General features: G+C 37.2%; 1 protein-coding gene across 2 annotated transcripts in view; it reads right to left on the bottom strand.

Annotated features, from left to right (window-relative positions):
* grm6a (glutamate receptor, metabotropic 6a) overlaps positions 1 to 11,774 on the bottom strand; it is a 248,547-nt gene extending 236,773 nt beyond the window's left edge. For both annotated transcript variants that reach the window (XM_039775581.1, XM_039775580.1), the window contains exon 1: positions 11,396 to 11,774. The gene's annotated coding sequence lies outside the window, so the exon portion shown is untranslated. The remainder of the gene's footprint in view (positions 1 to 11,395) is intronic.
* Between the last annotated feature and the right edge of the window lie 1,648 nt (positions 11,775 to 13,422).

The raw sequence follows: 13,422 nt of genomic DNA, 5'->3' as shown, positions 1-13,422 counted from the left end.
TGAGATGTTTCTTAGCAAAAGAGACGAGCCCTAATGTTTTTTTTGCTTAACAGTGGTTTGCGTCTTGGAAATCTGCCAATGCAGGCCGTTTTTGCCCAGTCTCTTTCTTATGGTGGAGTCGTGAACACTGACCTTAATTGAGGCAAGTGAGGCCTGCAGTTCTTTAGACGTTGTCCTGGGGTCTTTTGTGACCTCTCAGATGAGTCGTCTCTGCGCTCTTGGGGTAATTTTGGTCGGCCGGCCACTCCTGGAAAGGTTCACCACTGTTCCATGTTTTTGCCATTTGTGGATAATGGCTCTCACTGTGGTTCGCTGGAGTCCCAAAGCTTCAGAAATGGCTTTATAACCTTTGCCAGACTGATAGATCTCAATTACTTCTGTTCTCATTTGTTCCTGAATTTCTTTGGATCTTGGCATGATGTCTAGCTTTTGAGGTACTTTTGGTCTACTTCTGTGGGTCAGGCAGCTCCTATTTAAGTGATTTCTTGATTGAAACAGGTGTGGCAGTAATCAGGCCTGGGGGTGGCTACGGAAATTGAACTCAGGTGTGATACACCACAGTTAGGTTATTTTTTAACAAGGGGGCAATTACTTTTTCACACAGGGCCATTTAGGGTTGAATTTTTTTCTCCCTAAATAATAAAAACCATCATTTAAAAGCTGCATTTTGTGTTTACTTGTGTTATATTTGACTAATGGTTAAATGTGTTTGATGATCAGAAACATTTTGTGTGACAAACATCCAAAAGAATAAGAAATCAGGAAGGGGGCAAATAGTTTTTCACGCCACTGTAGTTGAATTGCAATAGTAAACATATGGAAATTGTCACCATTTTTACTTTTCCTGTTTGAATTACATTTATTTTAAAAAGTTATAACAAATAACATTCATTCCTTTCATACCCAATTTAAAATTTCTGATGGCATTCAATTGTTTCAAGAAAATTTATTTTAATTTAGTAATTGTCACTTTTCAAAAAATATAGAAACTACAGATTGTGGAATACAGTATATTGTTTTCCTCGAGCAGCATGTTTTTTGCTAAAATGTATTTATTCATAAATACTCAGCAAACAAAATGCAAGTCAGTTTTAGTAAAAAAAAGTCTAATTAATTTACTTTGTATTTTAAATTGCTTAAAATATTTAAAATGATGTCTACAATGAGAAGTATTTGGTATTTACAAATAATATTTCAAAATACTATAAATAATCTTTAGTACTAAACAGACACAAGATTAATGTAAACATTTCTGCCTGAGCTATGAACAAGGGAGGGTCAAACTTTATAACTCAGTTTTCTAGCAGGACTAATGGAAAACCTGCATAACATAAACAGAATTTTCTGGAGTATATTATGGATCTATGGATTTAAATTTTAAATACAAATGTAATTTTATGAATGTTCTTATTAAAAACATTTCTTTAAAGTTCCTCTTCATGTGGATTATTTGTTTTCAAGTTTATTATTTTCTCATAAAACTTATTTTGTTAAGGTAAATTATCCATATATTCTCCTACTTGCATATTGTGTCTACCTGTGTAATACTCTTACATTTTTATAGAACAGTGAAATTCGTTCTTGCATGCCCACCCAACACTGAACACATTGTCACTCTCTGGAGCCAAGGTAAACTATTATGTGTCAAATTATATAATGGCATTTTATTTAATAGAAAACCCACATCTGCTTAAATAGATATTAAAGTATATAATATTACCATGTTTAAGAAATTAACAAACATACAAGTACAGGTAGTGTTATGAGTGAGCCCTGAGTGTTATTGTTGTTTTTGTTAATTTTGAATTATTATTTTTTGTAATTTTATGCAATTTCTGTTATGTAGATTTATGATTTAACATTTATGCACTGTCTTTTTAAATGTGCCTTCATTTCATATATTTTGTGGGTGGTGCTTTAGGAGGTGGTGCTATCCTGGCATCACAGTTGCTGGGTCCTCACTTCGCCTTTATCTGAAGTCTAGATCTGGCCATCATCAAAAGTATCAAAAGTTTTGTGATCATTTTGATTTGTTTCTTGAATTTCGCTCTTGGATTGTGTATTGGGACTTGTTTGTATTCAGATTGCCTTTTATACAACTTCTGTTCACTCATTTGAGTATTTCTGATATATTTTCTTTTTGTGAATAAATTATTTCATTCATAAAGATTCTGCAGTTGAATTGTCTCCTCAAGCTGGAGTTTTTATGTTTTTGTTCCTCTTGAGAGTTATTTTTACCTTCTACAATCCTTAAGGTATATTTTCAACTCTAACAGCCAATGCCCCTAATATTGGCCTAGCCAGGCTGAAGCCTCAAGGTTGTTGCCAGGGCAACCTGCATTGGGGTGGACCTCTTCTAGGGAGGTTAGGAGAAGTCCTGGCCTGCTTTTAGTTCCACTTTTTGGAGACCTCAATCTTACATACAAGCTTTTGTCATATTTTTGACTCTGTATCACAAAAGGTAAACAAAAACTCATCCATTAACAGTTTCCAAAAACATAAGAATTTAAGAAAAGAAAATGACGCTGTTAAGTATATTAATATTAATAAATAAAATAATATAAAAAGTATGCTATCTAATTTGCACAAATGTAAGTTCAAAGTCGTATCGCTATATTTACTGCCTAAAATTCTATTTAAATTATAGACTATCATATTTTATTCCAGCATTATTTAGATTTTGCATAATATGGCTGAGAATACAAAATCAGGGATTTATAAATGTGCATGATTTGATTCTATAAGTAGTCAGGACAAGGGGAGAGTGGGGGATTCAACCATAGGGATAATGATGCCCATTGGTAGAGGTCAAAATCCAGAAGGGAGATTCCTCGGCAAATCCCAGCTCAAATCAAAATGGAGTGTTTGATTGCAGGTCTTTTACTGCTCCATTAAAAAGGAACTGATGGCTGATCTGACCTGGAACCAAAAGGAGAAAGGCGGGTGAAGAAGGCGCATGAGTCTGAAAGGAGAGAGAGAGGTTATTCCAGCAGTGCATTGACTGTTTGACCATACAATGTCAGCAATGGAAGGAGTAATGGTGATTCATAAATATCTGAAAGAGTTAGCAGCTAGAATGAAGGAAGAAAAACAAAGAAGTTGACAGGCATAATTACAGTGAGCAGCACAGATTTACTCCAGTTGATTTTATACTCCAATAAGGATTTGCATACAAAACAATGTTAATATGTAAGGAGTGTCAGAAGGAGTATTTCCTAGAAAAAAGGAATGTCATCAGCATATAAAGATACCTTATGGACTGTGTTATGAGCCAGAATAGGCATAAAAGTGTTTAATACACGCAGGGTGATGGCTAGATGCTTGAGTGAGATAATAAAAGATGGTGGAGGTAATGGACAGCCCTGCCTAGCACCCCTGAACACAGGAAAGGATTATGACAGATCTGAGTTTGTTAAAACAACAAGCTGTAGGACAAACATATAATGATTTAATCATGTTGGTAAATAAGGTACTAAACCTCATTTCAGTTGTGATATTCCTGTCGAAGTCCTTTCCTTCATGACTCTCCTGTCAAAGTCCTTTTCTTCATCATGTGAGAAGTGTGCTGCTGGGACTGAAAGCGAAGAAGCCGCATTTAAAATGTGGAAAGGCCAGCACATGCAGTCAGATGCGTTACAAGATGCCACAAAGCCTGTCTGGATGGAGTAAATCAGTTTTGGAAGCACAGATTTGAGACGGACAGCCAAAACTTTAGCTAATAGCTTAGTGTCTGAGTTCATAATTGACAATGGACTGTAACTGGAACAAATTGTGAGATCTTTGCCCTGCTTGAGGAGGAGAAATATAATAGAAGAATTTATATTAGAGTGTAAATTAGATGAGAAGAAAGACATCTGGACAAGGGGCTTTATTTTTTGCAAGTAAGTGTATATTAAGGGTCATTGTACATCTGGTGCCCTCTTGGAAAGAAGGTCTGAAATTTCACCGGAATAATCAAGGAAAACGGAGAGGTTAAGTTGTCAAGCCTTCTTGATCACCTGAGACATGGCCTTGCATGTTTGTGCTCTCTGGGTTGAATAATCAACATAGAAGTATATCTTCTTATCTTCATAGGTTACATTCTGAATTTTACATGCCTCCTTCAGAATGATAGCTCTGTCAGGATGGACAAGTTTGACTATAATTGGACATGGGCGTGTAGTGTTTCCGTCCCTTGAAAATATCCCATGTGTTCACATCACATTAGGCCTAAAATTTTTGATAGACAGGAAATCAAACATATTCCTCTTCTTGGAATTTTCCAGGACTCCAGTAATTCTAATCTCTTCTAGCTCTGTCTTCTTGTTCAGAGAGTTTGTCCCAGAGCGCTAACGTTTCCGTACAGAGAGAGTGAATCTTGGCGTCATGCTACTCAACTTGAGTACAAACCTGCATAAAGATGGGCTAGACTTTCTGTTGTGAATTTTTGATTTCAACAATGTCTGCAAGAAAATCAGAGAAAGTTCTTTGTATCACCGGACAGTACCAAATCAATAGTGGTAATGATGAGTCACTGCACTTTTTTTTTTTCTATTTGCCAATACTGCTATAACACCTCTTATTTCAGTTGCAGCCCCTTTTCTCTAAACAACAATAGCATCGTTATCATCTGCACAGAGGAGAAACATGGCTTCTTACCTCTTCATCATGTGTATTGAGACCTGAGGCTATAGCTGCTTTTTGAGCTGTGTCCCATTCTTTGATGTATATTCAATGTTATACTATTATATTGTAAGGGGATGGTTGTGAAAAGGAGATAAAGAGTCTTCTCAACAAAAGATGTGATGGTTTTTTTCATGCAAGTATATTAGCTGATGCAGTACCCTTTGAAACACAGAGACAAAAAAGTGACTTGAATTTACAGAAGTACTTTCCTTTCAAGTGAGTCCATAACACAAAGACAGATTTGGTAAGTGGAAAATCTGTCAACTGAAAATTATCCTTGGAGTCATAAAAGCTCAATGCACTCATTACAGAATAAGTGGTGAAAAAAAATTTGGGCAGAGTGGTGGCTCTGAGGCTAAGGATCTGCACTGGTATCCTGAAGATTGCTTGTTTGAATCCCCGTCACTGCCATAAGAAATCCTACTCTGCTGGCCCTTGAGCAAGGCCCTTAACCTTCAAATGCTCCAGGGGCGCTGTACAATGGCTGACCCTGCGCTCTGACCCCAAGGGGTATGCAAAAACTAACAAATTCCTAATATGAGAAATTGTATAAGGCGAAACAAAAAAATAGCAAAGATTGGGTTAATACAGTAGGTCTTCTGTGAACATCTCACATCATGAACAAATGAGTACCTGGAAACTGCACATAACACAAATGAAGCAGCATGCTGTGCATTTACTAATAATCCCCAATAAAAGTAATCCAAATAATTACAGTATATAGCTAAAAATAACTGTGCATCTTGGTATTTTCAGGTTACAGTTTGCTTAGCATGTCCTAATTTTTTAAGCCGTATAATTTGAAAGAAATGCATCTTAGGCTGATTAGAAAACTACAGTTATCTCTGTGTGAGAGTGTGTGTGTGTTGCGGATTGTGCCATGTGACTGACTGGTGTCCCACAAGAAGATTAGTTTCTGTCTTGTGTTTGATGCTGCTAGGATAGTCTCTTCTGTAACTGAGGCTAAACTGTATATTTTTTATTTATACTGTGAAGCTTAACCATGATAAAAAATATATCTACTCATGTACAGTATTTATTTTGTATGTGTAAAAGTATGGACAAAAGATTGTGAGCATGCAGTCACAAACAGAACAATGTTTTCAAATTCCAATGTCTTTTGTAAACCTGATTTTTATGTCTTAATGAATAATGAACCAATGATTGTTAACCCAGACCAAGATCCATGTTCTGCTTCAAATAATCAGCAAGTACACTTGACTTCCATGCAATGTTTTAGAGAAAAGGAAGCATTTCCAAAACTGTGTACCAACACAGCATAGCTGCTAAGAAGTTTGTGTTTCTTGCAATTGTAATTTAAGTGCATGTCTCTTCAGAACAGTGAAAATGAGGCAATAGCAATAAAAAGATTCACACACACATAAAAACAGCATATATAGGGTTTTCTTTGCCCTAGGATTATAATATTGAAAATGCCTTCCTTCATGCCCACTACTGCCACAAAAATGTCTTGATGACTCATCATTCCCCTTTTGACACTTTGTGAATTGCCTTCATCTATTTCCTTTCTCCTTCTCTTTCCTTAGACATCTTCCTTAGTGTTGCTGCCTTTTGGGTGTTTTGCTGTGACTAGTCCAATTCGTCACTGATCTGTTACAGGTATGTGAGTTGAAGGGCAGAAAAGAGGGTTTTTTAGTGTGGCATACTGCCATCACAAAATCTGTCCTGCCTCATGTAACAGTGTATATATGAGCATATACCAACACTTTTCTTAAACTATATGTGAAAGTTTTCTGCAATAAGTAAAAAGGCAAAATTGCATAATAGTTATAGAATATCATAAGGTTTTTTGAACAAGACTCGTTGAAAAAAGCACAAGAATAAATTTACTTTTAAATGTTTTTTTAATAAAGAAGATTGTTTAGACAACAGTAGTGAAAATGTATGTTAAGTGTGAGTTTTTGCAGAAACACACTGATATGTGTTTTGAAGCATCTTTGACATTGTATTATGCCCGGGTACTTCTGTATTTAGTTTTGTGCAGATGGCACACTTTTTCCAGAATTACAGTTTTGAGTGGAGACTGATAATAGTATGGCAAGTCAAAGTCTGTTTTCAAGTCGTTTGTTTGGTTTAGTGTTTCTTTCTTTTGTTTGGATTATTTAGTTGTTTTGGTAATACATTTGAGCATCCATGTTTCACCCAGGTTAATGTGTAGAATGACAGAGTCTTTCAGGGTGAATGATCAGACATTTGCTTCCATGAGTGAGGGTTGTGGTTATAGTTTGACTTACTTGTACTCAGCACTCAGCAGAAAGTGGTTCCAGACCATTAGTAAATTCCTGTCTGACTCTTTTGACAGCCTTCAAGCAAGTGGTGGTTTTACCATTTTGGTTTTATTACGCAATACTTTCAGATATTTAAAAAGTACTAGAGGGCTCTGCCCCCTGCTCACTTCGCTCGCCCACCCCCGGGTTTGATTTACTGGATATGCAATTGAAAGAGAATGTTATATTCATGGGAATTGTTACATTTGCATTATTTTCACTTTTTCCACCTTATTTTAGAAGCTTAATCTATATTTTTCCTCAAATCACTAAGTTCCACAAAATATTAAAAGTCTATTCTCAAGGGAATGGGTATATATGGTAGTGGTCCGGGTACTAAAATTAGCAGCAAAATATATGCCCAGTATACTCCCGCTGGGGTCTGTGGAAAGCTGCTGTGTGCACGACCTACTGGGCCTGGATGTGGCACAGCGAGACATTTGCAGTGCGCTTGCCATTTGTTCTCTGCTGTGCACGCGCCGATTAGCATATGTGTAGTGTTAAAGACAAGCGCCTTTGGCGCTTCCTGTTGATTGGCTCGCGGAGTACCCTGGCCTTTTTTCCTGCTGATTTGTGCGCGCAGACCCCAGCACCAGTGCATCCGTTCACGCTGTCAGTGGTGAGCTAATGAAAGAAGACAGACAGCCAGACAGCGGTAGGTGTTCAGGAGCTTGAAATAAGCCAGCGGTGTAAATCTTCAAAACTCCGTCGGTTTGTTTAAAGTCAATGAAAGTAGTGCATTCAATCAGAAATTTCCGCGCTAGGATAATTATCTCACGTCTTTCAAAAAATATTTTTAAAAATCTATTGATAATAGTAGGAGATATTTTGACGTTGGTGTTTATAATCAAAGATAGTGAATAAAACTCAAATAATATGCGCTGGAAACTTTTAATAATTTTCTTGTGTGCTGAGGAGCCAAAATGCAACGCATTATTTTTATCATTCGCATATGCATTAGAAAGAGAACATTTTTACCAGAGATATGCATTTTAAATATGCAATTTTGTAAACAAAGTGAAATATAATAAGCTAAAATGCAATTTTGATTATATTACATGTGTTTAGAGACACGTTTAATTGCAACTGCTGTCAAACTCAATTAATTCATTGTAATGAATAAATCATCCAAAATAACGTTTACGTGTCGCGGGCTGATGGAGCGGCAGCAGCAATAAGCGCTTGGAAGAAATCAACCCTGGGGTCGGTGCGTCAGTAAGTCGTTCGCACATTTACTCCCATACGCATCATCCAGTAAAACAATTTCCATTGAATCAACCTGACTTACATCCTTTTAGCATGTGAAAACCGGGATACCAACAAAACCTCCCATTCGCACACGTTTAAACACCCATAAAGGTTCCAATAATGGAAGAATCGCTGTCTTTTAAAGAAGCACTGCAACTAGCTGACAATGGGTAAAGCTCTTAACTAAACTGATTGATACATTTTCAGATTTTGAGACTGTTATTTTTGCCTTGGATGACAAATTCTCGGTTCACGGTAGCTCTACCACCTCACAAATCCAGCCAGTATTTTGGTGCGAATCCCGAGCTGCAAAATTGTCTGTGTGGAGTTTGTGCCAGCATGTCTCACCATATTTTGCATTGTTTTTACCTCCTACATCTCCATAACTTGCGTTAGGTTAATTGGCTCTCAGCTGTAGCAGTGTGCGTGAGTGGGCACCGCGATGAGCCGGCTCCCTGCCCTGTATTATTTTCTTTCTTGAGTATAGAGCTGTAGGGCATTGGCGGTGCCCCATCCACGACCTTGAGCTGGATTAAGAGGATTTGAGATTGTTATATGTGTTACGGGGAAAGTCTCCCGGCTCCATTTGTCAAACGATTTAGGGTTCGTTGCGGGGAATTGAATCGCCATCCATCTTGACAGTTTTATTGTTACTATCAGCTCCTCATATTTTGTGTTCATACTTTCAGCGTTGATTATATATTATAGTGATTATTTTTCATGTTGTATACATTACTGTAATCTTGTTGCTCTGTAAAGTGATGTATGATGTCTCATGTTATAATGTCGGTATAAATAAAGATCTGTATCGGGAGAAAATTGATGGACTGATAATCTGTGAGTTTTGAAGTACAGATTTTGCTGCATGGAGTTATCTGAACAGAGTGAAACAATGTAAATCAATACAAAGTGTTTCAAATTAATATGTATTTCAAATTTGTAGAAAACAGTGAGAAATTGTTCTGTATAAGTAATATGAATGGAAAAGTACCTACATTCATTTAATTAAGAAAGTCAACAGATTAAAAATGTTCAAATATTAACGCTGATGTTCGATTTAACACAAACACAATTTAATTCAATAAAAAAAATATTGCATACATTACAACTAAAATGAATACATCAGTATAATAAATATCAAAAGATATATGCTCAGTGAATGTAGTTTTTTCGTGAGTCTCAAAGCAATTCAATAGAATTATGTACGCGCATAAACACATGAAAGGAACGGAAGATACTGAAGTAGTGCGGACATTGAGCTAACATCGCGTTGGTTAACTCTAGTACTTCATAGCCAGTGCACAGGTTTATATGCCATCCTGGTCAGTATATGTATGGAATTTGCATCTTCTTCCCATTTCTGATTTTTTTTTCCTCCAGACAATCCGGTTTTCCTTCCTGCACCTGCCAATGACCTGCGTTGCGCAGTTAAGACCTGGTTAACTGTCCCGGTATAAATGAACGTGGATTTGTTATTGAGGTCAGCATGTGATGGACTTGCACCTCACCTCGTTTTCATTTTGTCCATGCTTTGTGTACGATGGGGTATCATCCACCGCCGCTTCCTTAGAATATGGACGGATGAAGTGGTATTGGGTGGAGAGACTACCAAAACTAAACAGCTTAAGTAAACAGCTAAATTATTGTTCTTTATAGGTTATAAGTAAATGCGGCTCATTGTGTTATCGTCCTGTTCAAACTGTACTTATCATATACCTTACATTTTTTTCAAAATATCCTAATTAGGTTGAGGATTTTGATACTGCTGACATAATGATAGCGATCTTGGCGTCTTTGGTGCAAACTGGACTATCGGAAGACAGTGCTCAGGGTCTGAGGTTTGTACTTCATCTCTGAAAGAATTTTGACAAATTTAAGTTTTTGACATGCCGCGGGATCATCTGCCCAGTGTCATATAGAAAACGGAATGTACTTCCTTGTATAAGGGACTTTGTGGGTTCTGCACACAGAAAAACTCAAAATCACTACCGTTCGCAAGTTAATTCAATTAAATGAAAGATGCTATGGCGAAAGTGAGAGATATACCAGATGCTGATTTAGATAAAGTAGTTGTCAACTACTGGCGGCATTGCGAATCACCGCTGTATTTAACACAAGAACAGCCTCCTGCCGACAGCTGGGGATTTGTGAGAGATCGGGTGTGAAGAGGCACAGGACACTTGTCGGCTGCTAGTCGTTGAGATTTATTTTCTCTCAAATAGTGATTTGGCTGTTGACAGTATTTCACATAAAACTGTTAGATCGGTTCCGTGCTGAGTGTTTTCGTAGTGAAACTACAGGTGGTCTATATAGCTCATATTTTATTTAAAAAAGACAAACTGCAAAACGATTCAGTTGGCCACTGAGAGTCAAATAGAAAACCAGATCATTAAAAGCGAAGTTTATGGATTATAAAAGAAAAAGGTACACACATGAACGAATATGCCCGAGCTGTTAGACGGCATTGACAACAAATAAAAGTAACCTTGTAGTATAAAATGCACATACAAGATAAATGTAAATCGTAAAGAAACAAAGTTAAATGTAGAGTTACTGCTCCCCATAGTAGAGCAGAAAGCGCTATATGAAAGAGGGACCGCAAATATAATATTTAGTTCCTGCGCAAAAAAACATTAGTAAATTGTGGTAAAGTAAAAAAGAATTTCCACATTAGGACAAGCTCTACCTTACTATTATGAATTTAGAAATTGGGAATTGAATGATGTATGAAAAAATAACTGCATATTCTAAGAGTGATCTTTACGTTAAAAAAAAAGTCCCTGGAATAGCTAAATCATTTCTGTTACTTTAAACAACTATTAAATATAGACTCACAACTGTGATTGTAAATTGTAAACACAAGGCAATTTTTAAACGTTTGCTCTTTTTTTTAGCAGATGTAAAGTAAAATCAGCTATTTTTGTGTTGCTGCCCTTTCGTGCGACTTTAAATGATCGGTATAGATATTTAAAACTGTAACAATCCTTCAGTTTATAGATAGATGCCTATAGTTGTCCTATAGTTGTCTGATAGGCAGACTAATAAACACTTATAGTTGTTGCAAGCCTTTTATAGTTACACACATATCAATGGATAGGTAAGTGCGTGCACCAATATTTTAAAGTAATTATTTTGAGTACAATTTTTATGAATGATGCATTGTCTTCTAAGATACTTTCATCACATCAACTTACCTGAAACCGCTATCCGTGCACTGCGATAACTCAATCTGCGTAGCCACATGATCACTATAGACGGTCTTCCTAATGTAAAGCTTGTCCATTCTGCAGTGACACACTTCGTAATCCACAGGAAGAAAAATAAAGCACAATAAAGTAATTAATTATGTGCATGTTGAATACTGTGTCAGTTTAACTATACGTGAGCACAAACGTGAAAGCGCGAGACTTTTTGTTCTGCCATGCACTAAAATATATCAGTTTCTGTTTTTGTAAAAACACGCAGTAACTTGAGCGTCAGAGGTTTAGAGGAATCATGTTAAAAATCATATTAAAATGCCGCTGTAGTCCGGCGAGGTGCAGACAGAAAATCGTATGTCAAATCCCTTAAAAGCTCTCCCGGTCTCTCTCACTCACTCTCTTCCCCTAGCTTTCCCTCTCTCTCTCTTTTTCTCTCTCTCACTTTTGCTCTCTCTCTCTGACACACACATACACATGCACAAATTCATGCCAGTGGTAGGGGGTGACGCTTAAAAAGCAAATTTTATCTATGGTTTACTGTGAATGAAAAAACACAGTACGCACATAAATATTAGCGCGCTCACACAAAACCTAACAATTACCAACACACCAAAAAATGAATTGTATAATATATATGGTTATTTCTTTGTGTGAATACGCAGCATGTAACGTCTCTTGTTGTAGACTTCATATACGGTACATACCAACACGCTATATCCTAACACAGGGTCACGGGGGTCTGCTGGAGCCAATCCCAGCCAACACAGGGCGCAAGGCAGGAATAAACCCCGGGCAGGGCACACACATACACACACACACATACGCGCGCACACATACACCATGGACAATTTAGTATCGCCAATGCACCTAACCTGCATGTTGGACTGTGGGAGGAAACCGGAGCACCTGGAGGAAACCCACGCAGACACGGGGAGAACATGCAAGCTCCACGCAGGGAGGACCCGGGAAGCGAACCCTAACTGCGGGGCAGCAGCGCTACCACCGTGTCACCGTGCCACCCCAGTATATACCATTTGATTGTTAATGTTATGACATTTATGTTAACAAAGGTGTGAGCGCAACGTCTAGAAAATTAAACTGAGAAGATTTATTAAAACTCAAGTACCTGCAAAATTTGGCATGAGATTCTTCACTGCCAGTGAACAGGTACATTTTTATCCATGTTAATAGTGGTGTGCACAGGTGCCACCCGTGAGTCATATGTAAATGTTCTGGCAAACAGAATGTGAATACTCTGAAAAGAGGTGTGATTTTGATGGTTAAAATTTGGCTTAGGGCCTCAGTTATTTTACTAGTATCCAGGTATTCTGTTCATGTAATACAGACTTAGTGTCTCTTTATTGGTAGTTTTAGATGACCCAGGGACAGATAGATAGATGATCTTAAATGAGTGCATATATTCCAGAGGGTGGACCATTGTCTAGTCAAAGAGTGGTTCCTGCCTAGGCTGGGAAGCTTAAAAAACTGTTGTGTCACAGCATGATGCATTTAATGAATATCAGTTGTACCAGGCTGGTGTAAACAACCTCTCGCGGGTAGACTGGACCACTTCATGCAGGTATATGATATATAAACAAATCAAGCCCTGTGATTTTTTATCATTACTCTTAAGTGTATATTATATATAATGAAATATTATAACTTCATGTGTTATTGCTAAAACTATTTGCAGCGATTTTTGAAAACATAATTCAAAAAATGTTTATAAAAAAATAGAAAGCTATAAAACTATATAACTGCAAACTTCTCCCAAATTAATTTAACATACTGTACATACTGTATATATATATAGTGAATAAATAGTGCTCCAGCTTCTGTAGACTGCAACAAGCCTCTTCATGCTAATGCACATGACTATTATCACTTGTGACATCTATGGTAATAGGTATCTGCCAGTCAGTTCCTGTGTGGCCAATGAACAGTGATAACTTTGGTGCAGTTAGTTTTAAATTGATCGACTTCACAGGATATGCATTTGTGATGAATAAGTGGAATGCTCA

The sequence above is a fragment of the Polypterus senegalus genome, chromosome 13 (genome assembly GCF_016835505.1).
Source record: "Polypterus senegalus isolate Bchr_013 chromosome 13, ASM1683550v1, whole genome shotgun sequence".
Lineage (NCBI taxonomy): Eukaryota > Metazoa > Chordata > Cladistia > Polypteriformes > Polypteridae > Polypterus > Polypterus senegalus.
This window is presented reverse-complemented; position numbering and strand designations above follow the sequence as displayed.